This window comes from Amia ocellicauda, chromosome 12, assembly GCF_036373705.1.
Source record: "Amia ocellicauda isolate fAmiCal2 chromosome 12, fAmiCal2.hap1, whole genome shotgun sequence".
Classification (NCBI taxonomy): domain Eukaryota; kingdom Metazoa; phylum Chordata; class Actinopteri; order Amiiformes; family Amiidae; genus Amia; species Amia ocellicauda.
Genome location: NC_089861.1, coordinates 40,617,753 through 40,637,909, shown reverse-complemented (window position 1 = coordinate 40,637,909; position 20,157 = coordinate 40,617,753). Strand labels below are relative to the sequence as shown.

Genomic DNA, 20,157 nt, shown 5'->3' with positions numbered 1-20,157 from the left:
AATGCTAGGAATTGCAAAAGTGTTCTTTTCACACTTGTGTGTAATGCATTTTGTTTTTTTAATGTTTGACATGAAACTCCCTGAAGGCAAGCGTAGTAGTGCACTTAAGCAGTGGTAGGATCCACAAGACTTCATCAAGCCGTGTCAAAGTCGGCCATCTACATGCACACGGGAAAATGTGCTTTCGCCGCTTTGCTTTTCTCAGAACACTTCATTTGCATTCTGTCCTCTGATAGTTTCACCTCGTGGGCTCCTGCCAATTCCTTATTACACAGACTTGGAGAGGGAAGCAATGCCAGTGGCTTCAAGAATCAACGCAAGTTTCATGAATGACACATCTAAGCCATGGTGCCAACCAGACATTGAGCTGTTGGTCACCTCGACTCGGTTGCATAAGTGTTGAAAGTCACGGATTCCCGCAATTCTGTGGCCGCATTCTCAAGGCTATCTTCTATAATACACCTCTCAAAAAAATAAGGGAACAAGTAATCATCACAGCATAATACCAAGTCAGTTACAGTTCAGGCATATTAATCTGTACAGTTAGGAAGCCTAAGCGGTTGTGAATCACTGTCTCTTGTTTTGGTGCAAATGAAAGTGACAGCAGGTGCACCGGAGATAGGCAACAGCAAGACAACCCCAAAAAGGGAATGGTTTTGCAGGTGGTGGCCACAGACGATTGCTCTCTCCTTATCCTTCCTGACTGATTCTTCTCTAGTTTTGCCTTTTGCTAGTGTCCTTGTCACTACTGGAATTATGAGGTGCTCCCTGCAGCCCATTCAGGTTGCACAGGTAGTCCAGCTCCTCCAGTATGGCACATCCATACGTGCCGTCTGAAGAAAGTTTGCTGTGTCTCCCAGTACAGTCTCAAAAGCATGGAGGTGGGAGAGTTACGAATTATGCAATGTACGGTGAAGATCTTGAGGTTTCCTAGATTTTGATCACGGAGATCCGATGTGTGATTTAAGTGTTCCCGCAGTTTTCTTGATCAGTATATAATCTCGCGGTGGACGTATACATCCTCTCAGAATGGCCGAGTGGTCTAATTTGCCAGACTTAAGGTGTTGTTCCCTTGAAGAGTGTAGAAGGGTTTTCTGGTCTCCTGATGGAGGCGTGGGTTCAAATCCCACTCCTGACAGATTGATTTATAGCATCACCAATGCTAGGAATTGCAAAAGTGTTCTTTTCACACTTGTGTGTAATGCATTTTGCAGCCAAATTACATAAACATGAGGAAATGCCTGGCAGAGAGACTACTTTAGATGGCCGGTTAGCTCAGTTGGTTAGAGCGTGGTGCTAATAACGCCAAGGTCTTGGGTTCGATCCCCACATCGGCCAAGACCGATCGTAGGTGCTCATCCGTCTAGTTCGAGTCCTGTTTTTTGAATGTTTGACATGAAACTCCCTGAAGGCAAGCGTAGTAGTGCACTTAAGCAGTGGTAGGATCCACAAGACTTCATCAAGCCGTGTCAAAGTCGGCCATCTACATGCACACGGGAAAATGTCCTTTCGCCGCTTTGCTTTTCTCAGAACACTTCATTTGCATTCTGTCCTCTGATAGTTTCAACTCGTGGGCTCCTGCCAATTCCTTATTACACAGACTTGGAGAGGGAAGCAATGCCAGTGGCTTCAAGAATCAACGCAAGTTTCATGAATGGCACATCTAAGCCATGGTGCCAACCAGACATTGAGCTGTTGGTCACCTCGACTCGGTTGCATAAGTGTTGAAAGTCACGGATTCCCGCAATTCTGTGGCCGCATTCTCAAGGCTATCTTCTATAATACACCTCTCAAAAAAATAAGGGAACAAGTAATCATCACAGCATAATACCAAGTCAGTTACAGTTCAGGCATATTAATCTGTACAGTTCGGAAGCCTAAGCGGTTGTGAATCACTGTCTCTTGTTTTGGTGCAAATGAAAGTGACAGCAGGTGCACCGGAGATAGGCAACAGCAAGACAACCCCAAAAAGGGAATGGTTTTGCAGGTGGTGGCCACAGACGATTGCTCTCTCCTTATCCTTCCTGACTGATTCTTCTCTAGTTTTGCCTTTTGCTAGTGTCCTTGTCACTACTGGAATTATGAGGTGCTCCCTGCAGCCCATTCAGGTTGCACAGGTAGTCCAGCTCCTCCAGTATGGCACATCCATACGTGCCGTCTGAAGAAAGTTTGCTGTGTCTCCCAGTACAGTCTCAAAAGCATGGAGGTGGGAGAGTTACGAATTATGCAATGTACGGTGAAGATCTTGAGGTTTCCTAGATTTTGATCACGGAGATCCGATGTGTGATTTAAGTGTTCCCGCAGTTTTCTTGATCAGTATATAATCTCGCGGTGGACGTATACATCCTCTCAGAATGGCCGAGTGGTCTAATTTGCCAGACTTAAGGTGTTGTTCCCTTGAAGAGTGTAGAAGGGTTTTCTGGTCTCCTGATGGAGGCGTGGGTTCAAATCCCACTCCTGACAGATTGATTTATAGCATCACCAATGCCAGGAATTGCAAAAGTGTTCTTTTCACACTTGTGTGTAATGCATTTTGCAGCCAAATTACATAAACATGAGGAAATGCCTGGCAGAGAGACTCCTTTTGATGGCCGGTTAGCTCAGTTGGTTAGAGCGTGGTGCTAATAACGCCAAGGTCTTGGGTTCGATCCCCACATCGGCCAAGACCGATCGTAGGTGCTCATCCGTCTAGTTCGAGTCCTGTTTTTTGAATGTTTGACATGAAACTCCCTGAAGGCAAGCGTAGTAGTGCACTTAAGCAGTGGTAGGATCCACAAGACTTCATCAAGCCGTGTCAAAGTCGGCCATCTACATGCACACGGGAAAATGTCCTTTCGCCGCTTTGCTTTTCTCAGAACACTTCATTTGCATTCTGTCCTCTGATAGTTTCAACTCGTGGGCTCCTGCCAATTCCTTATTACACAGACTTGGAGAGGGAAGCAATGCCAGTGGCTTCAAGAATCAACGCAAGTTTCATGAATGGCACATCTAAGCCATGGTGCCAACCAGACATTGAGCTGTTGGTCACCTCGACTCGGTTGCATAAGTGTTGAAAGTCACGGATTCCCGCAATTCTGTGGCCGCATTCTCAAGGCTATCTTCTATAATACACCTCTCAAAAAAATAAGGGAACAAGTAATCATCACAGCATAATACCAAGTCAGTTACAGTTCAGGCATATTAATCTGTACAGTTCGGAAGCCTAAGCGGTTGTGAATCACTGTCTCTTGTTTTGGTGCAAATGAAAGTGACAGCAGGTGCACCGGAGATAGGCAACAGCAAGACAACCCCAAAAAGGGAATGGTTTTGCAGGTGGTGGCCACAGACGATTGCTCTCTCCTTATCCTTCCTGACTGATTCTTCTCTAGTTTTGCCTTTTGCTAGTGTCCTTGTCACTACTGGAATTATGAGGTGCTCCCTGCAGCCCATTCAGGTTGCACAGGTAGTCCAGCTCCTCCAGTATGGCACATCCATACGTGCCGTCTGAAGAAAGTTTGCTGTGTCTCCCAGTACAGTCTCAAAAGCATGGAGGTGGGAGAGTTACGAATTATGCAATGTACGGTGAAGATCTTGAGGTTTCCTAGATTTTGATCACGGAGATCCGATGTGTGATTTAAGTGTTCCCGCAGTTTTCTTGATCAGTATATAATCTCGCGGTGGACGTATACATCCTCTCAGAATGGCCGAGTGGTCTAATTTGCCAGACTTAAGGTGTTGTTCCCTTGAAGAGTGTAGAAGGGTTTTCTGGTCTCCTGATGGAGGCGTGGGTTCAAATCCCACTCCTGACAGATTGATTTATAGCATCCCTAATGCTAGGAATTGCAAAAGTGTTCTTTTCACACTTGTGTGTAATGCATTTTGCAGCCAAATTACATAAACATGAGGAAATGCCTGGCAGAGAGACTCCTTTTGATGGCCGGTTAGCTCAGTTGGTTAGAGCGTGGTGCTAATAACGCCAAGGTCTTGGGTTCGATCCCCACATCGGCCAAGACCGATCGTAGGTGCTCATCCGTCTAGTTCGAGTCCTGTTTTTTGAATGTTTGACATGAAACTCCCTGAAGGCAAGCGTAGTAGTGCACTTAAGCAGTGGTAGGATCCACAAGACTTCATCAAGCCGTGTCAAAGTCGGCCATCTACATGCACACGGGAAAATGTCCTTTCGCCGCTTTGCTTTTCTCAGAACACTTCATTTGCATTCTGTCCTCTGATAGTTTCAACTCGTGGGCTCCTGCCAATTCCTTATTACACAGACTTGGAGAGGGAAGCAATGCCAGTGGCTTCAAGAATCAACGCAAGTTTCATGAATGGCACATCTAAGCCATGGTGCCAACCAGACATTGAGCTGTTGGTCACCTCGACTCGGTTGCATAAGTGTTGAAAGTCACGGATTCCCGCAATTCTGTGGCCGCATTCTCAAGGCTATCTTCTATAATACACCTCTCAAAAAAATAAGGGAACAAGTAATCATCACAGCATAATACCAAGTCAGTTACAGTTCAGGCATATTAATCTGTACAGTTAGGAAGCCTAAGCGGTTGTGAATCACTGTCTCTTGTTTTGGTGCAAATGAAAGTGACAGCAGGTGCACCGGAGATAGGCAACAGCAAGACAACCCCAAAAAGGGAATGGTTTTGCAGGTGGTGGCCACAGACGATTGCTCTCTCCTTATCCTTCCTGACTGATTCTTCTCTAGTTTTGCCTTTTGCTAGTGTCCTTGTCACTACTGGAATTATGAGGTGCTCCCTGCAGCCCATTCAGGTTGCACAGGTAGTCCAGCTCCTCCAGTATGGCACATCCATACGTGCCGTCTGAAGAAAGTTTGCTGTGTCTCCCAGTACAGTCTCAAAAGCATGGAGGTAGGAGAGTTACGAATTATGCAATGTACGGTGAAGATCTTGAGGTTTCCTAGATTTTGATCACGGAGATCCGATGTGTGATTTAAGTGTTCCCGCAGTTTTCTTGATCAGTATATAATCTCGCGGTGGACGTATACATCCTCTCAGAATGGCCGAGTGGTCTAATTTGCCAGACTTAAGGTGTTGTTCCCTTGAAGAGTGTAGAAGGGTTTTCTGGTCTCCTGATGGAGGCGTGGGTTCAAATCCCACTCCTGACAGATTGATTTATAGCATCACCAATGCTAGGAATTGCAAAAGTGTTCTTTTCACACTTGTGTGTAATGCATTTTGCAGCCAAATTACATAAACATGAGGAAATGCCTGGCAGAGAGACTCCTTTTGATGGCCGGTTAGCTCAGTTGGTTAGAGCGTGGTGCTAATAACGCCAAGGTCTTGGGTTCGATCCCCACATCGGCCAAGACCGATCGTAGGTGCTCATCCGTCTAGTTCGAGTCCTGTTTTTTGAATGTTTGACATGAAACTCCCTGAAGGCAAGCGTAGTAGTGCACTTAAGCAGTGGTAGGATCCACAAGACTTCATCAAGCCGTGTCAAAGTCGGCCATCTACATGCACACGGGAAAATGTCCTTTCGCCGCTTTGCTTTTCTCAGAACACTTCATTTGCATTCTGTCCTCTGATAGTTTCAACTCGTGGGCTCCTGCCAATTCCTTATTACACAGACTTGGAGAGGGAAGCAATGCCAGTGGCTTCAAGAATCAACGCAAGTTTCATGAATGGCACATCTAAGCCATGGTGCCAACCAGACATTGAGCTGTTGGTCACCTCGACTCGGTTGCATAAGTGTTGAAAGTCACGGATTCCCGCAATTCTGTGGCCGCATTCTCAAGGCTATCTTCTATAATACACCTCTCAAAAAAATAAGGGAACAAGTAATCATCACAGCATAAAACCAAGTCAGTTACAGTTCAGGCATATTAATCTGTACAGTTCGGAAGCCTAAGCGGTTGTGAATCACTGTCTCTTGTTTTGGTGCAAATGAAAGTGACAGCAGGTGCACCGGAGATAGGCAACAGCAAGACAACCCCAAAAAGGGAATGGTTTTGCAGGTGGTGGCCACAGACGATTGCTCTCTCCTTATCCTTCCTGACTGATTCTTCTCTAGTTTTGCCTTTTGCTAGTGTCCTTGTCACTACTGGAATTATGAGGTGCTCCCTGCAGCCCATTCAGGTTGCACAGGTAGTCCAGCTCCTCCAGTATGGCACATCCATACGTGCCGTCTGAAGAAAGTTTGCTGTGTCTCCCAGTACAGTCTCAAAAGCATGGAGGTGGGAGAGTTACGAATTATGCAATGTACGGTGAAGATCTTGAGGTTTCCTAGATTTTGATCACGGAGATCCGATGTGTGATTTAAGTGTTCCCGCAGTTTTCTTGATCAGTATATAATCTCGCGGTGGACGTATACATCCTCTCAGAATGGCCGAGTGGTCTAATTTGCCAGACTTAAGGTGTTGTTCCCTTGAAGAGTGTGGAAGGGTTTTCTGGTCTCCTGATGGAGGCGTGGGTTCAAATCCAACTCCTGACAGATTGATTTATAGCATCACCAATGCTAGGAATTGCAAAAGTGTTCTTTTCACACTTGTTTGTAATGCATTTTGTTTTTTGAATGTTTGACATGAAACTCCCTGAAGGCAAGCGTAGTAGTGCACTTAAGCAGTGGTAGGATCCACAAGACTTCATCAAGCCGTGTCAAAGTCGGCCATCTACATGCACACGGGAAAATGTCCTTTCGCCGCTTTGCTTTTCTCAGAACACTTCATTTGCATTCTGTCCTCTGATAGTTTCACCTCGTGGGCTCCTGCCAATTCCTTATTACACAGACTTGGAGAGGGAAGCAATGCCAGTGGCTTCAAAAATCAACGCAAGTTTCATGAATGGCACATCTAAGCCATGGTGCCAACCAGACATTGAGCTGTTGGTCACCTCGACTCGGTTGCATAAGTGTTGAAAGTCACGGATTCCCGCAATTCTGTGGCCGCATTCTCAAGGCTATCTTCTATAATACACCTCTCAAAAAAATAAGGGAACAAGTAATCATCACAGCATAATACCAAGTCAGTTACAGTTCAGGCATATTAATCTGTACAGTTAGGAAGCCTAAGCGGTTGTGAATCACTGTCTCTTGTTTTGGTGCAAATGAAAGTGACAGCAGGTGCACCGGAGATAGGCAACAGCAAGACAACCCCAAAAAGGGAATGGTTTTGCAGGTGGTGGCCACAGACGATTGCTCTCTCCTTATCCTTCCTGACTGATTCTTCTCTAGTTTTGCCTTTTGCTAGTGTCCTTGTCACTACTGGAATTATGAGGTGCTCCCTGCAGCCCATTCAGGTTGCACAGGTAGTCCAGCTCCTCCAGTATGGCACATCCATACGTGCCGTCTGAAGAAAGTTTGCTGTGTCTCCCAGTACAGTCTCAAAAGCATGGAGGTGGGAGAGTTACGAATTATGCAATGTACGGTGAAGATCTTGAGGTTTCCTAGATTTTGATCACGGAGATCCGATGTGTGATTTAAGTGTTCCCGCAGTTTTCTTGATCAGTATATAATCTCGCGGTGGACGTATACATCCTCTCAGAATGGCCGAGTGGTCTAATTTGCCAGACTTAAGGTGTTGTTCCCTTGAAGAGTGTGGAAGGGTTTTCTGGTCTCCTGATGGAGGCGTGGGTTCAAATCCCACTCCTGACAGATTGATTTATAGCATCACCAATGCTAGGAATTGCAAAAGTGTTCTTTTCACACTTGTGTGTAATGCATTTTGCAGCCAAATTACATAAACATGAGGAAATGCCTGGCAGAGAGACTACTTTTGATGGCCGGTTAGCTCAGTTGGTTAGAGCGTGGTGCTAATAACGCCATGGTCTTGGGTTCGATCCCCACATCGGCCAAGACCGATCTTAGGTGCTCATCCGTCTAGTTCGAGTCCTGTTTTTTGAATGTTTGACATGAAACTCCCTGAAGGCAAGCGTAGTAGTGCACTTAAGCAGTGGTAGGATCCACAAGACTTCATCAAGCCGTGTCAAAGTCGGCCATCTACATGCACACGGGAAAATGTCCTTTCGCCGCTTTGCTTTTCTCAGAACACTTCATTTGCATTCTGTCCTCTGATAGTTTCACCTCGTGGGCTCCTGCCAATTCCTTATTACACAGACTTGGAGAGGGAAGCAATGCCAGTGGCTTCAAGAATCAACGCAAGTTTCATGAATGGCACATCTAAGCCATGGTGCCAACCAGACATTGAGCTGTTGGTCACCTCGACTCGGTTGCATAAGTGTTGAAAGTCACGGATTCCCGCAATTCTGTGGCCGCATTCTCAAGGCTATCTTCTATAATACACCTCTCAAAAAAATAAGGGAACAAGTAATCATCACAGCATAATACCAAGTCAGTTACAGTTCAGGCATATTAATCTGTACAGTTAGGAAGCCTAAGCGGTTGTGAATCACTGTCTCTTGTTTTGGTGCAAATGAAAGTGACAGCAGGTGCACCGGAGATAGGCAACAGCAAGACAACCCCAAAAAGGGAATGGTTTTGCAGGTGGTGGCCACAGACGATTGCTCTCTCCTTATCCTTCCTGACTGATTCTTCTCTAGTTTTGCCTTTTGCTAGTGTCCTTGTCACTACTGGAATTATGAGGTGCTCCCTGCAGCCCATTCAGGTTGCACAGGTAGTCCAGCTCCTCCAGTATGGCACATCCATACGTGCCGTCTGAAGAAAGTTTGCTGTGTCTCCCAATACAGTCTCAAAAGCATGGAGGTGGGAGAGTTACGAATTATGCAATGTATGGTGAAGATCTTGAGGTTTCCTAGATTTTGATCACGGAGATCCGATGAGTGATTTAAGTGTTCCCGCAGTTTTCTTGATCAGTATATAATCTCGCGGTGGACGTATACATCCTCTCAGAATGGCCGAGTGGTCTAATTTGCCAGACTTAAGGTGTTGTTCCCTTGAAGAGTGTAGAAGGGTTTTCTGGTCTCCTGATGGAGGCGTGGGTTCAAATCCCACTCCTGACAGATTGATTTATAGCATCACCAATGCTAGGAATTGCAAAAGTATTCTTTTCACACATGTTTGTAATGCATTTTGCAGCCAAATTACATAAACATGAGGAAATGCCTGTCTGAGAGACTCCTTCTGATGGCCGGTTAGCTCAGTTGGTTAGAGCGTGGTGCTAATAACGCCAAGGTCTTGGGTTCGATCCCCACATCGGCCAAGACCGATCTTAGGTGCTCATCCGTCTAGTTGGAGTCCTGTTTTTTGAATGTTTGACATGAAACTCCCTGAAGGCAAGCGTAGTAGTGCACTTAAGCAGTGGTAGGATCCACAAGACTTCATCAAGCCGTGTCAAAGTCGGCCATCTACATGCACACGGGAAAATGTCCTTTCGCCGCTTTGCTTTTCTCAGAACACTTCATTTGCATTCTGTCCTCTGATAGTTTCACCTCGTGGGCTCCTGCCAATTCCTTATTACACAGACTTGGAGAGGGAAGCAATGCCAGTGGCTTCAAGAATCAACGCAAGTTTCATGAATGGCACATCTAAGCCATGGTGCCAACCAGACATTGAGCTGTTGGTCACCTCGACTCGGTTGCATAAGTGTTGAAAGTCACGGATTCCCGCAATTCTGTGGCCGCATTCTCAAGGCTATCTTCTATAATACACCTCTCAAAAAAATAAGGGAACAAGTAATCATCACAGCATAATACCAAGTCAGTTACAGTTCAGGCATATTAATCTGTACAGTTAGGAAGCCTAAGCGGTTGTGAATCACTGTCTCTTGTTTTGGTGCAAATGAAAGTGACAGCAGGTGCACCGGAGATAGGCAACAGCAAGACAACCCCAAAAAGGGAATGGTTTTGCAGGTGGTGGCCACAGACGATTGCTCTCTCCTTATCCTTCCTGACTGATTCTTCTCTAGTTTTGCCTTTTGCTAGTGTCCTTGTCACTACTGGAATTATGAGGTGCTCCCTGCAGCCCATTCAGGTTGCACAGGTAGTCCAGCTCCTCCAGTATGGCACATCCATACGTGCCGTCTGAAGAAAGTTTGCTGTGTCTCCCAGTACAGTCTCAAAAGCATGGAGGTGGGAGAGTTACGAATTATGCAATGTACGGTGAAGATCTTGAGGTTTCCTAGATTTTGATCACGGAGATCCGATGTGTGATTTAAGTGTTCCCGCAGTTTTCTTGATCAGTATATAATCTCGCGGTGGACGTATACATCCTCTCAGAATGGCCGAGTGGTCTAATTTGCCAGACTTAAGGTGTTGGTCCCTTGAAGAGTGTAGAAGGGTTTTCTGGTCTCCTGATGGAGGCGTGGGTTCAAATCCCACTCCTGACAGATTGATTTATAGCATCACCAATGCTAGGAATTGCAAAAGTGTTCTTTTCACACTTGTGTGTAATGCATTTTGTTTTTTTAATGTTTGACATGAAACTCCCTGAAGGCAAGCGTAGTAGTGCACTTAAGCAGTGGTAGGATCCACAAGACTTCATCAAGCCGTGTCAAAGTCGGCCATCTACATGCACACGGGAAAATGTGCTTTCGCCGCTTTGCTTTTCTCAGAACACTTCATTTGCATTCTGTCCTCTGATAGTTTCACCTCGTGGGCTCCTGCCAATTCCTTATTACACAGACTTGGAGAGGGAAGCAATGCCAGTGGCTTCAAGAATCAACGCAAGTTTCATGAATGACACATCTAAGCCATGGTGCCAACCAGACATTGAGCTGTTGGTCACCTCGACTCGGTTGCATAAGTGTTGAAAGTCACGGATTCCCGCAATTCTGTGGCCGCATTCTCAAGGCTATCTTCTATAATACACCTCTCAAAAAAATAAGGGAACAAGTAATCATCACAGCATAATACCAAGTCAGTTACAGTTCAGGCATATTAATCTGTACAGTTAGGAAGCCTAAGCGGTTGTGAATCACTGTCTCTTGTTTTGGTGCAAATGAAAGTGACAGCAGGTGCACCGGAGATAGGCAACAGCAAGACAACCCCAAAAAGGGAATGGTTTTGCAGGTGGTGGCCACAGACGATTGCTCTCTCCTTATCCTTCCTGACTGATTCTTCTCTAGTTTTGCCTTTTGCTAGTGTCCTTGTCACTACTGGAATTATGAGGTGCTCCCTGCAGCCCATTCAGGTTGCACAGGTAGTCCAGCTCCTCCAGTATGGCACATCCATACGTGCCGTCTGAAGAAAGTTTGCTGTGTCTCCCAGTACAGTCTCAAAAGCATGGAGGTGGGAGAGTTACGAATTATGCAATGTACGGTGAAGATCTTGAGGTTTCCTAGATTTTGATCACGGAGATCCGATGTGTGATTTAAGTGTTCCCGCAGTTTTCTTGATCAGTATATAATCTCGCGGTGGACGTATACATCCTCTCAGAATGGCCGAGTGGTCTAATTTGCCAGACTTAAGGTGTTGTTCCCTTGAAGAGTGTAGAAGGGTTTTCTGGTCTCCTGATGGAGGCGTGGGTTCAAATCCCACTCCTGACAGATTGATTTATAGCATCACCAATGCTAGGAATTGCAAAAGTGTTCTTTTCACACTTGTGTGTAATGCATTTTGCAGCCAAATTACATAAACATGAGGAAATGCCTGGCAGAGAGACTCCTTTAGATGGCCGGTTAGCTCAGTTGGTTAGAGCGTGGTGCTAATAACGCCAAGGTCTTGGGTTCGATCCCCACATCGGCCAAGACCGATCGTAGGTGCTCATCCGTCTAGTTCGAGTCCTGTTTTTTGAATGTTTGACATGAAACTCCCTGAAGGCAAGCGTAGTAGTGCACTTAAGCAGTGGTAGGATCCACAAGACTTCATCAAGCCGTGTCAAAGTCGGCCATCTACATGCACACGGGAAAATGTCCTTTCGCCGCTTTGCTTTTCTCAGAACACTTCATTTGCATTCTGTCCTCTGATAGTTTCAACTCGTGGGCTCCTGCCAATTCCTTATTACACAGACTTGGAGAGGGAAGCAATGCCAGTGGCTTCAAGAATCAACGCAAGTTTCATGAATGGCACATCTAAGCCATGGTGCCAACCAGACATTGAGCTGTTGGTCACCTCGACTCGGTTGCATAAGTGTTGAAAGTCACGGATTCCCGCAATTCTGTGGCCGCATTCTCAAGGCTATCTTCTATAATACACCTCTCAAAAAAATAAGGGAACAAGTAATCATCACAGCATAATACCAAGTCAGTTACAGTTCAGGCATATTAATCTGTACAGTTCGGAAGCCTAAGCGGTTGTGAATCACTGTCTCTTGTTTTGGTGCAAATGAAAGTGACAGCAGGTGCACCGGAGATAGGCAACAGCAAGACAACCCCAAAAAGGGAATGGTTTTGCAGGTGGTGGCCACAGACGATTGCTCTCTCCTTATCCTTCCTGACTGATTCTTCTCTAGTTTTGCCTTTTGCTAGTGTCCTTGTCACTACTGGAATTATGAGGTGCTCCCTGCAGCCCATTCAGGTTGCACAGGTAGTCCAGCTCCTCCAGTATGGCACATCCATACGTGCCGTCTGAAGAAAGTTTGCTGTGTCTCCCAGTACAGTCTCAAAAGCATGGAGGTGGGAGAGTTACGAATTATGCAATGTACGGTGAAGATCTTGAGGTTTCCTAGATTTTGATCACGGAGATCCGATGTGTGATTTAAGTGTTCCCGCAGTTTTCTTGATCAGTATATAATCTCGCGGTGGACGTATACATCCTCTCAGAATGGCCGAGTGGTCTAATTTGCCAGACTTAAGGTGTTGTTCCCTTGAAGAGTGTAGAAGGGTTTTCTGGTCTCCTGATGGAGGCGTGGGTTCAAATCCCACTCCTGACAGATTGATTTATAGCATCACCAATGCCAGGAATTGCAAAACATGAGGAAATGCCTGGCAGAGAGACTCCTTTTGATGGCCGGTTAGCTCAGTTGGTTAGAGCGTGGTGCTAATAACGCCAAGGTCTTGGGTTCGATCCCCACATCGGCCAAGACCGATCGTAGGTGCTCATCCGTCTAGTTCGAGTCCTGTTTTTTGAATGTTTGACATGAAACTCCCTGAAGGCAAGCGTAGTAGTGCACTTAAGCAGTGGTAGGATCCACAAGACTTCATCAAGCCGTGTCAAAGTCGGCCATCTACATGCACACGGGAAAATGTCCTTTCGCCGCTTTGCTTTTCTCAGAACACTTCATTTGCATTCTGTCCTCTGATAGTTTCAACTCGTGGGCTCCTGCCAATTCCTTATTACACAGACTTGGAGAGGGAAGCAATGCCAGTGGCTTCAAGAATCAACGCAAGTTTCATGAATGGCACATCTAAGCCATGGTGCCAACCAGACATTGAGCTGTTGGTCACCTCGACTCGGTTGCATAAGTGTTGAAAGTCACGGATTCCCGCAATTCTGTGGCCGCATTCTCAAGGCTATCTTCTATAATACACCTCTCAAAAAAATAAGGGAACAAGTAATCATCACAGCATAATACCAAGTCAGTTACAGTTCAGGCATATTAATCTGTACAGTTCGGAAGCCTAAGCGGTTGTGAATCACTGTCTCTTGTTTTGGTGCAAATGAAAGTGACAGCAGGTGCACCGGAGATAGGCAACAGCAAGACAACCCCAAAAAGGGAATGGTTTTGCAGGTGGTGGCCACAGACGATTGCTCTCTCCTTATCCTTCCTGACTGATTCTTCTCTAGTTTTGCCTTTTGCTAGTGTCCTTGTCACTACTGGAATTATGAGGTGCTCCCTGCAGCCCATTCAGGTTGCACAGGTAGTCCAGCTCCTCCAGTATGGCACATCCATACGTGCCGTCTGAAGAAAGTTTGCTGTGTCTCCCAGTACAGTCTCAAAAGCATGGAGGTGGGAGAGTTACGAATTATGCAATGTACGGTGAAGATCTTGAGGTTTCCTAGATTTTGATCACGGAGATCCGATGTGTGATTTAAGTGTTCCCGCAGTTTTCTTGATCAGTATATAATCTCGCGGTGGACGTATACATCCTCTCAGAATGGCCGAGTGGTCTAATTTGCCAGACTTAAGGTGTTGTTCCCTTGAAGAGTGTAGAAGGGTTTTCTGGTCTCCTGATGGAGGCGTGGGTTCAAATCCCACTCCTGACAGATTGATTTATAGCATCCCTAATGCTAGGAATTGCAAAAGTGTTCTTTTCACACTTGTGTGTAATGCATTTTGCAGCCAAATTACATAAACATGAGGAAATGCCTGGCAGAGAGACTCCTTTTGATGGCCGGTTAGCTCAGTTGGTTAGAGCGTGGTGCTAATAACGCCAAGGTCTTGGGTTCGATCCCCACATCGGCCAAGACCGATCGTAGGTGCTCATCCGTCTAGTTCGAGTCCTGTTTTTTGAATGTTTGACATGAAACTCCCTGAAGGCAAGCGTAGTAGTGCACTTAAGCAGTGGTAGGATCCACAAGACTTCATCAAGCCGTGTCAAAGTCGGCCATCTACATGCACATGGGAAAATGTCCTTTCGCCGCTTTGCTTTTCTCAGAACACTTCATTTGCATTCTGTCCTCTGATAGTTTCAACTCGTGGGCTCCTGCCAATTCCTTATTACACAGACTTGGAGAGGGAAGCAATGCCAGTGGCTTCAAGAATCAACGCAAGTTTCATGAATGGCACATCTAAGCCATGGTGCCAACCAGACATTGAGCTGTTGGTCACCTCGACTCGGTTGCATAAGTGTTGAAAGTCACGGATTCCCGCAATTCTGTGGCCGCATTCTCAAGGCTATCTTCTATAATACACCTCTCAAAAAAATAAGGGAACAAGTAATCATCACAGCATAATACCAAGTCAGTTACAGTTCAGGCATATTAATCTGTACAGTTAGGAAGCCTAAGCGGTTGTGAATCACTGTCTCTTGTTTTGGTGCAAATGAAAGTGACAGCAGGTGCACCGGAGATAGGCAACAGCAAGACAACCCCAAAAAGGGAATGGTTTTGCAGGTGGTGGCCACAGACGATTGCTCTCTCCTTATCCTTCCTGACTGATTCTTCTCTAGTTTTGCCTTTTGCTAGTGTCCTTGTCACTACTGGAATTATGAGGTGCTCCCTGCAGCCCATTCAGGTTGCACAGGTAGTCCAGCTCCTCCAGTATGGCACATCCATACCCATTCAGGTTGCACAGGTAGTCCAGCTCCTCCAGTATGGCACATCCATACGTGCCGTCTGAAGAAAGTTTGCTGTGTCTCCCAGTACAGTCTCAAAAGCATGGAGGTAGGAGAGTTACGAATTATGCAATGTACGGTGAAGATCTTGAGGTTTCCTAGATTTTGATCACGGAGATCCGATGTGTGATTTAAGTGTTCCCGCAGTTTTCTTGATCAGTATATAATCTCGCGGTGGACGTATACATCCTCTCAGAATGGCCGAGTGGTCTAATTTGCCAGACTTAAGGTGTTGTTCCCTTGAAGAGTGTAGAAGGGTTTTCTGGTCTCCTGATGGAGGCGTGGGTTCAAATCCCACTCCTGACAGATTGATTTATAGCATCACCAATGCTAGGAATTGCAAAAGTGTTCTTTTCACACTTGTGTGTAATGCATTTTGCAGCCAAATTACATAAACATGAGGAAATGCCTGGCAGAGAGACTCCTTTTGATGGCCGGTTAGCTCAGTTGGTTAGAGCGTGGTGCTAATAACGCCAAGGTCTTGGGTTCGATCCCCACATCGGCCAAGACCGATCGTAGGTGCTCATCCGTCTAGTTCGAGTCCTGTTTTTTGAATGTTTGACATGAAACTCCCTGAAGGCAAGCGTAGTAGTGCACTTAAGCAGTGGTAGGATCCACAAGACTTCATCAAGCCGTGTCAAAGTCGGCCATCTACATGCACACGGGAAAATGTCCTTTCGCCGCTTTGCTTTTCTCAGAACACTTCATTTGCATTCTGTCCTCTGATAGTTTCAACTCGTGGGCTCCTGCCAATTCCTTATTACACAGACTTGGAGAGGGAAGCAATGCCAGTGGCTTCAAGAATCAACGCAAGTTTCATGAATGGCACATCTAAGCCATGGTGCCAACCAGACATTGAGCTGTTGGTCACCTCGACTCGGTTGCATAAGTGTTGAAAGTCACGGATTCCCGCAATTCTGTGGCCGCATTCTCAAGGCTATCTTCTATAATACACCTCTCAAAAAAATAAGGGAACAAGTAATCATCACAGCATAATACCAAGTCAGTTACAGTTCAGGCATATTAATCTGTACAGTTCGGAAGCCTAAGCGGTTGTGAATCACTGTCTCTTGTTTTGGTGCAAATGAAAGTGACAGCAGGTGCACCGGAGATAGGCAACAGCAAGACAACCCCAAAAAGGGAATGGTTTTGCAGGTGGTGGCCACAGACGATTGCTCTCTCCTTATCCTTCCTGACTGATTCTTCTCTAGTTTTGCCTTTTGCTAGTGTCCTTGTCACTACTGGAATTATGAGGTGCTCCCTGCAGCCCATTCAGGTTGCACAGGTAGTCCAGCTCCTCCAGTATGGCACATCCATACGTGCCGTCTGAAGAAAGTTTGCTGTGTCTCCCAGTACAGTCTCAAAAGCATGGAGGTGGGAGAGTTACGAATTATGCAATGTACGGTGAAGATCTTGAGGTTTCCTAGATTTTGATCACGGAGATCCGATGTGTGATTTAAGTGTTCCCGCAGTTTTCTTGATCAGTATATAATCTCGCGGTGGAAGTATACATCCTCTCAGAATGGCCGAGTGGTCTAATTTGCCAGACTTAAGGTGTTGTTCCCTTGAAGAGTGTAGAAGGGTTTTCTGGTCTCCTGATGGAGGCGTGGGTTCAAATCCCACTCCTGACAGATTGATTTATAGCATCACCAATGCTAGGAATTGCAAAAGTGTTCTTTTCACACTTGTGTGTAATGCATTTTGCAGCCAAATTACATAAACATGAGGAAATGCCTGGCAGAGAGACTCCTTTTGATGGCCGGTTAGCTCAGTTGGTTAGAGCGTGGTGCTAATAACGCCAAGGTCTTGGGTTCGATCCCCACATCGGCCAAGACCGATCGTAGGTGCTCATCCGTCTAGTTCGAGTCCTGTTTTTTGAATGTTTGACATGAAACTCCCTGAAGGCAAGCGTAGTAGTGCACTTAAGCAGTGGTAGGATCCACAAGACTTCATCAAGCCGTGTCAAAGTCGGCCATCTACATGCACACGGGAAAATGTCCTTTCGCCGCTTTGCTTTTCTCAGAACACTTCATTTGCATTCTGTCCTCTGATAGTTTCAACTCGTGGGCTCCTGCCAATTCCTTATTACACAGACTTGGAGAGGGAAGCAATGCCAGTGGCTTCAAGAATCAACGCAAGTTTCATGAATGGCACATCTAAGCCATGGTGCCAACCAGACATTGAGCTGTTGGTCACCTCGACTCGGTTGCATAAGTGTTGAAAGTCACGGATTCCCGCAATTCTGTGGCCGCATTCTCAAGGCTATCTTCTATAATACACCTCTCAAAAAAATAAGGGAACAAGTAATCATCACAGCATAATACCAAGTCAGTTACAGTTCAGGCATATTAATCTGTACAGTTCGGAAGCCTAAGCGGTTGTGAATCACTGTCTCTTGTTTTGGTGCAAATGAAAGTGACAGCAGGTGCACCGGAGATAGGCAACAGCAAGACAACCCCAAAAAGGGAATGGTTTTGCAGGTGGTGGCCACAGACGATTGCTCTCTCCTTATCCTTCCTGACTGATTCTTCTCTAGTTTTGCCTTTTGCTAGTGTCCTTGTCACTACTGGAATTATGAGGTGCTCCCTGCAGCCCATTCAGGTTGCACAGGTAGTCCAGCTCCTCCAGTATGGCACATCCATACGTGCCGTCTGAAGAAAGTTTGCTGTGTCTCCCAGTACAGTCTCAAAAGCATGGAGGTGGGAGAGTTACGAATTATGCAATGTACGGTGAAGATCTTGAGGTTTCCTAGATTTTGATCACGGAGATCCGATGTGTGATTTAAGTGTTCCCGCAGTTTTCTTGATCAGTATATAATCTCGCGGTGGACGTATACATCTTCTCAGAATGGCCGAGTGGTCTAATTTGCCAGACTTAAGGTGTTGTTCCCTTGAAGAGTGTAGAAGGGTTTTCTGGTCTCCTGATGGAGGCGTGGGTTCAAATCCCACTCCTGACAGATTGATTTATAGCATCCCCAATGCTAGGAATTGCAAAAGTGTTCTTTTCACACTTGTGTGTAATGCATTTTGCAGCCAAATTACATAAACATGAGGAAATGCCTGGCAGAGAGACTCCTTTTGATGGCCGGTTAGCTCAGTTGGTTAGAGCGTGGTGCTAATAACGCCAAGGTCTTGGGTTCGATCCCCACATCGGCCAAGACCGATCGTAGGTGCTCATCCGTCTAGTTCGAGTCCTGTTTTTTGAATGTTTGACATGAAACTCCCTGAAGGCAAGCGTAGTAGTGCACTTAAGCAGTGGTAGGATCCACAAGACTTCATCAAGCCGTGTCAAAGTCGGCCATCTACATGCACACGGGAAAATGTCCTTTCGCCGCTTTGCTTTTCTCAGAACACTTCATTTGCATTCTGTCCTCTGATAGTTTCAACTCGTGGGCTCCTGCCAATTCCTTATTACACAGACTTGGAGAGGGAAGCAATGCCAGTGGCTTCAAGAATCAACGCAAGTTTCATGAATGGCACATCTAAGCCATGGTGCCAACCAGACATTGAGCTGTTGGTCACCTCGACTCGGTTGCATAAGTGTTGAAAGTCACGGATTCCCGCAATTCTGTGGCCGCATTCTCAAGGCTATCTTCTATAATACACCTCTCAAAAAAATAAGGGAACAAGTAATCATCACAGCATAATACCAAGTCAGTTACAGTTCAGGCATATTAATTTGTACAGTTAGGAAGCCTAAGCGGTTGTGAATCACTGTCTCTTGTTTTGGTGCAAATGAAAGTGACAGCAGGTGCACCGGAGATAGGCAACAGCAAGACAACCCCAAAAAGGGAATGGTTTTGCAGGTGGTGGCCACAGACGATTGCTCTCTCCTTATCCTTCCTGACTGATTCTTCTCTAGTTTTGCCTTTTGCTAGTGTCCTTGTCACTACTGGAATTATGAGGTGCTCCCTGCAGCCCATTCAGGTTGCACAGGTAGTCCAGCTCCTCCAGTATGGCACATCCATACGTGCCGTCTGAAGAAAGTTTGCTGTGTCTCCCAGTACAGTCTCAAAAGCATGGAGGTGGGAGAGTTACGAATTATGCAATGTACGGTGAAGATCTTGAGGTTTCCTAGATTTTGATCACGGAGATCCGATGTGTGATTTAAGTGTTCCCGCAGTTTTCTTGATCAGTATATAATCTCGCGGTGGACGTATACATCCTCTCAGAATGGCCGAGTGGTCTAATTTGCCAGACTTAAGGTGTTGTTCCCTTGAAGAGTGTAGAAGGGTTTTCTGGTCTCCTGATGGAGGCGTGGGTTCAAATCCCACTCCTGACAGATTGATTTATAGCATCCCCAATGCTAGGAATTGCAAAAGTGTTCTTTTCACACTTGTGTGTAATGCATTTTGCAGCCAAATTACATAAACATGAGGAAATGCCTGGCAGAGAGACTCCTTTTGATGGCCGGTTAGCTCAGTTGGTTAGAGCGTGGTGCTAATAACGCCAAGGTCTTGGGTTCGATCCCCACATCGGCCAAGACCGATCGTAGGTGCTCATCCGTCTAGTTCGAGTCCTGTTTTTTGAATGTTTGACATGAAACTCCCTGAAGGCAAGCGTAGTAGTGCACTTAAGCAGTGGTAGGATCCACAAGACTTCATCAAGCCGTGTCAAAGTCGGCCATCTACATGCACACGGGAAAATGTCCTTTCGCCGCTTTGCTTTTCTCAGAACACTTCATTTGCATTCTGTCCTCTGATAGTTTCAACTCGTGGGCTCCTGCCAATTCCTTATTACACAGACTTGGAGAGGGAAGCAATGCCAGTGGCTTCAAGAATCAACGCAAGTTTCATGAATGGCACATCTAAGCCATGGTGCCAACCAGACATTGAGCTGTTGGTCACCTCGACTCGGTTGCATAAGTGTTGAAAGTCACGGATTCCCGCAATTCTGTGGCCGCATTCTCAAGGCTATCTTCTATAATACACCTCTCAAAAAAATAAGGGAACAAGTAATCATCACAGCATAATACCAAGTCAGTTACAGTTCAGGCATATTAATTTGTACAGTTAGGAAGCCTAAGCGGTTGTGAATCACTGTCTCTTGTTTTGGTGCAAATGAAAGTGACAGCAGGTGCACCGG

At 45.9% G+C, this 20,157-nt stretch overlaps 13 non-coding genes across 13 annotated transcripts; all 13 read left to right on the top strand.

Annotated features, from left to right (window-relative positions):
- The first annotated feature begins 1,264 nt into the window (after positions 1 to 1,264).
- Positions 1,265 to 1,338, top strand: trnai-aau (transfer RNA isoleucine (anticodon AAU)). The gene has a single exon. It is a non-coding gene; the product is annotated as a tRNA-Ile (tRNA).
- A 1,251-nt stretch (positions 1,339 to 2,589) lies between these two features.
- trnai-aau (transfer RNA isoleucine (anticodon AAU)) lies at positions 2,590 to 2,663 on the top strand. Its single transcript has one exon. It is a non-coding gene; the product is annotated as a tRNA-Ile (tRNA).
- Positions 2,664 to 3,914: 1,251 nt separating this feature from the next.
- On the top strand, positions 3,915 to 3,988 carry trnai-aau (transfer RNA isoleucine (anticodon AAU)). The gene has a single exon. It is a non-coding gene; the product is annotated as a tRNA-Ile (tRNA).
- Positions 3,989 to 5,239: 1,251 nt separating this feature from the next.
- trnai-aau (transfer RNA isoleucine (anticodon AAU)) lies at positions 5,240 to 5,313 on the top strand. The gene has a single exon. It is a non-coding gene; the product is annotated as a tRNA-Ile (tRNA).
- A 2,409-nt stretch (positions 5,314 to 7,722) lies between these two features.
- On the top strand, positions 7,723 to 7,796 carry trnai-aau (transfer RNA isoleucine (anticodon AAU)). Its single transcript has one exon. It is a non-coding gene; the product is annotated as a tRNA-Ile (tRNA).
- A 1,251-nt stretch (positions 7,797 to 9,047) lies between these two features.
- On the top strand, positions 9,048 to 9,121 carry trnai-aau (transfer RNA isoleucine (anticodon AAU)). The gene has a single exon. It is a non-coding gene; the product is annotated as a tRNA-Ile (tRNA).
- A 2,409-nt stretch (positions 9,122 to 11,530) lies between these two features.
- On the top strand, positions 11,531 to 11,604 carry trnai-aau (transfer RNA isoleucine (anticodon AAU)). Its single transcript has one exon. It is a non-coding gene; the product is annotated as a tRNA-Ile (tRNA).
- Positions 11,605 to 12,804: 1,200 nt separating this feature from the next.
- trnai-aau (transfer RNA isoleucine (anticodon AAU)) lies at positions 12,805 to 12,878 on the top strand. The gene has a single exon. It is a non-coding gene; the product is annotated as a tRNA-Ile (tRNA).
- Positions 12,879 to 14,129: 1,251 nt separating this feature from the next.
- trnai-aau (transfer RNA isoleucine (anticodon AAU)) lies at positions 14,130 to 14,203 on the top strand. The gene has a single exon. It is a non-coding gene; the product is annotated as a tRNA-Ile (tRNA).
- Positions 14,204 to 15,505: 1,302 nt separating this feature from the next.
- Positions 15,506 to 15,579, top strand: trnai-aau (transfer RNA isoleucine (anticodon AAU)). Its single transcript has one exon. It is a non-coding gene; the product is annotated as a tRNA-Ile (tRNA).
- Positions 15,580 to 16,830: 1,251 nt separating this feature from the next.
- trnai-aau (transfer RNA isoleucine (anticodon AAU)) lies at positions 16,831 to 16,904 on the top strand. The gene has a single exon. It is a non-coding gene; the product is annotated as a tRNA-Ile (tRNA).
- A 1,251-nt stretch (positions 16,905 to 18,155) lies between these two features.
- Positions 18,156 to 18,229, top strand: trnai-aau (transfer RNA isoleucine (anticodon AAU)). Its single transcript has one exon. It is a non-coding gene; the product is annotated as a tRNA-Ile (tRNA).
- Positions 18,230 to 19,480: 1,251 nt separating this feature from the next.
- Positions 19,481 to 19,554, top strand: trnai-aau (transfer RNA isoleucine (anticodon AAU)). The gene has a single exon. It is a non-coding gene; the product is annotated as a tRNA-Ile (tRNA).
- Positions 19,555 to 20,157: the final 603 nt, after the last annotated feature.